At 44.8% G+C, this 3,660-nt stretch overlaps 1 long non-coding RNA gene across 1 annotated transcript; it reads right to left on the bottom strand.

The window, feature by feature from the left end:
* Positions 1–502: 502 nt before the first annotated feature.
* LOC136751655 (uncharacterized) lies at positions 503–3,540 on the bottom strand. Its single transcript, XR_010817045.1, has 2 exons — positions 3,402–3,540; positions 503–864 (listed from the first exon to the last, which is right to left on the bottom strand). It is a non-coding gene; the product is annotated as an uncharacterized LOC136751655 (long non-coding RNA).
* Positions 3,541–3,660: the final 120 nt, after the last annotated feature.

The raw sequence follows: 3,660 nt of genomic DNA, 5'->3' as shown, positions 1-3,660 counted from the left end.
GAGCACAATACCTTGAGCGCTGGCACACAGAAACTGAACAGCAGCATAAACTGCAGTTTTAGCGCTCTCTACAGAGGGACTACAGCCTGGCACCGTACCTGGTGAGAGTGAAGGACCCCAAACAGAGACAAACCCTGAGCCAGTACAGACTCAGTGCCCACAGCTTGGAAATAGAAACAGGGTGACACAGGCAGACCTGGAAGCCCAGAGAAGAGAGACTGTGTGGACAGTGTGAGCAGGGGGAGGTGGAGGACGATATGCACTTCCTGCTGCACTGTACCAAATACTCCACAGCCAGGGACACGCGCCTCCCGAAACTCTCAGCCCAGGTCACAGGCTTCCAAGAGCTCAGTGGTGAAGGCAAAATAAAAATCCTGTTAGGAGAGGATGAGCATACAGCAGAGCTGGCTGCCGACTATTATTATTATTATTATTATTATTATTTGTATTTCTTGGCAGACGCCCTTATCCAGGGCGACTTACAACATAAGTGCAAACAAAGTGCAAAAATATATACAATTTTATAAAAATAAAAATAATACATTTTACAAATTCCAATTTCCAATTTACACAAGTACAGTAAGAGACTTCCTACATCCTGGACGGTAAAGCTAAGTGCTGTCAAGATGTATGGTTACAGACGAGGGCTACGGGAAAGGGAGCAAGGAGGAAAACAATCAAGAACGCGAGAAGCATAATAAAACTGAAGTGCTATCTAGCAGGGATAGAGGACTAATATTACAAGTGCTGTTGGAAGAGATGTGTCTTGAGTAAGCGCCGGAATGAGGTCAAGGACTCTGCTGTTTTGACTTCGGTGGGCAGGTCGTACCACCATTTAGGGTTCAGGGATGAGAAGGAGCGGCTCTGGAGGAAGGAGAGTGGAGAGGAGGCACAGTTAGTCTTCTGGCACTGGAGGAGCGCAGTGGTCTGGAGGGAGTGTATGGAGAGACGAGTGTCTGAAGGTAGCTTGGTGCAGTGTGGTCGAGACAGCGGTAGGTGAGGACTATGTGCTTACCTGCCCAAAATGAGAGAGACATTGTAAAATACACTGTATACTATGTATACATATATAGTACCAATTCATACAGAATTGTTTTGTAAATGCTGTGTTCGATGTATATTAATGTATGTAATGTCTGTAAACGTGTGTGTATTGTATGTATACAGTTTTATTGCCCACTGCACTGTTCTATGTTTTGCAGTGGAACCCCCTGTACTTGTTTTGGCAAAACGGGTGTAAACTTGTCATGCTAATAAAGCTCTTTTGAATTTGAATTTGAGAGAGAGAGAGAGAGGGGGTGGGGGCAGGGAAAAGGGCCAGGACACGCAGGCGCAAGATAGAGGCATGTGTCAAATTGTTCATAATTTCACCTCACCTGTCGAGTGATGCTTGTGTGAGACTTCAGTGCAACAAGCTAACTATTACTGAACTCATTTTCAATCGGAATCAGTAGCTTTGAAATCAACACAACATACTATGTGAACAGATAACTAGCCACCCACATGTTAAGCAGCAATGCAGACAGACTGAGCTGCTGACCGGCTCTCAGTGCTGCTGCAGTTGGTCATTGATGCGTTACATTTTTGCTCCACCACAAAACATCGGACAAACGCTCATTTCCACAGCAAGCAGTTTATGTGCAAACGCTACCGTTTGAAATAATATACCCTGAAATGGTCACATTTTAAAATTGCAACATAACTGGCCCGTTTATTGTGGGTTTCAAGTTAAAGTGCTGACGTGCGTTTCATGGTTAATGGCAATGCGTGACGCTTTTGTTTCCAATTCTCATGATCCTCTGTGGTGCACTGTTCACTAACTGTATCAAACACGTCTATTCACGTGAAAAACCTCTCGGTAAGATCATTCAAACAAAGTATTAAACAGCAGCACGGCGCAATGAGACACTTTGCCCTCTGCAGGGCCGCAGGAAACAGCGATCCTCTCCAGTGCAGTAAACTGAGAGCGTGTGAACCTGAGAGGAAGAGGGGCTTCAATCTGTGTGTCTGTGTGTGTCTGTGTGTGTATGTGTGTGTCTGTGTGTGTATGTGTGTGTCTGTGTGTGTCTGTGTGTGTATGTGTGTGTCTGTGTGTGTATGTGTGTGTCTGTGTGTGTCTGTGTGTGTATGTGTGTGTCTGTGTGTGTATGTGTGTGTGTGTGTGTCTGTGTGTGTATGTGTGTGTCTGTGTGTGTATGTGTGTGTCTGTGTGTGTCTGTGTGTGTATGTGTGTGTCTGTGTGTGTATGTGTGTGTATGTGTGTGTATGTGTGTGTCTGTGTGTGTATGTGTGTGTCTGTGTGTGTCTGTGTGTGTATGTGTGTGTCTGTGTGTGTATGTGTGTCTGTGTGTGTCTGTGTGTGTATGTGTGTGTCTGTGTGTATGTGTGTGTCTGTGTGTGTATGTGTGTGTATGTGTGTGTCTGTGTGCTGCGTGTACATATGATGCGGATCAGTGTGTACTGCTGAGGAGATCATGAAGAGAAGGTCACTGCAACTTTAACAACCGTTTTGTATATTGCAAGCAGTGGGACTGTACAGTGTCATCACTTTGTGAGCAATGAACTACTGTATATAAAGCAATAATCCGGCTCAATCGGATGAAGTAATAATCATGTTTTGAAAATGTTGGTGATGTGATCACTTTGATAGAGAGCTAATGATTAGTAGTTTTCCAGTTGTCAGCTAATGATTTTTGATAGTATAGTATTTTGGTAAATACATTTTGTGTTTTAATGTGTAATATAGTATTTTCAGTACTGAGTATTTAAGGTGGGTATTTTTTTTTTTTACCTAAACTCTTTAGGAGTTATTGCCGTTATTTCAATGTGCACAGTGTACTATTTAAATGCGTATGTATTACTAAATCTATTGCAGTGTATGTTAAAGTGCAATACAGTTCTGTGACGTGCACTATTTAAATGTTTGTGTCTCTTAGTTTTACCTAACATTTTCTCTCCGCCATAAAGATGGGCACCACTAAAATGTTTTGCGGCGCCTATGGCCCCCAAAAGGCTAGGGCCGGCTCTGCCTTCATCAAATAGAAATGATAAATGAATTGTCAGCATTGTTATTACATTTATCATTTACCCCCCAAACAAACAAACAAAACCGATAATAACAATGTAACTGAAAGCAGCTGTTTGAGGATAGCGCTGGACCAGCTGACAGAAACCTATGAGGTTGACGGTGTTTGTGGTCCGGTATGGGGGGCTGCTGTGGTCCCAGTCCGCCCCTGCTTGTGCTTAATATCTCAGCGACATTCCTGAGGCTTCCTTATGTATTGTGTATAGACATGTATAACAGTTCAAATACAATGTATCGAAAGGCAGTTTAAAGGAATACAAAAAGGCAGCTAAACATATTCAAGATAATAATAATAATAATCCCAAATGATGTTCACCTGTGGAACATGACTGCGCATGAATCGCTGTGCAGGGCGCTGCACTCGCGCTGCCGTGTCCACGCGTGTCCGGTCCCGCGCCTGCGCTCTGTGAGCCGCGGGGCTGCGCGCTGCCGCCGGGGGGCGACTCCGCTCACTGCCGGGCTGCCGGGCCGCTGCTCCGCCTCCCGCACTCGTGATGACTGCGGGGGAAAAGCAGATGAAACCGGCTGGTAACCGGTCGGTGTTTTTGACCTCAGCTGGCAGAGAGGGAGAGAGG

Source organism: Amia ocellicauda, chromosome 6 (genome assembly GCF_036373705.1).
Source record: "Amia ocellicauda isolate fAmiCal2 chromosome 6, fAmiCal2.hap1, whole genome shotgun sequence".
NCBI lineage: Eukaryota > Metazoa > Chordata > Actinopteri > Amiiformes > Amiidae > Amia > Amia ocellicauda.
Note: the sequence above shows the minus strand (reverse complement) of the source record. Positions and strands in the feature narration are given on the sequence as shown.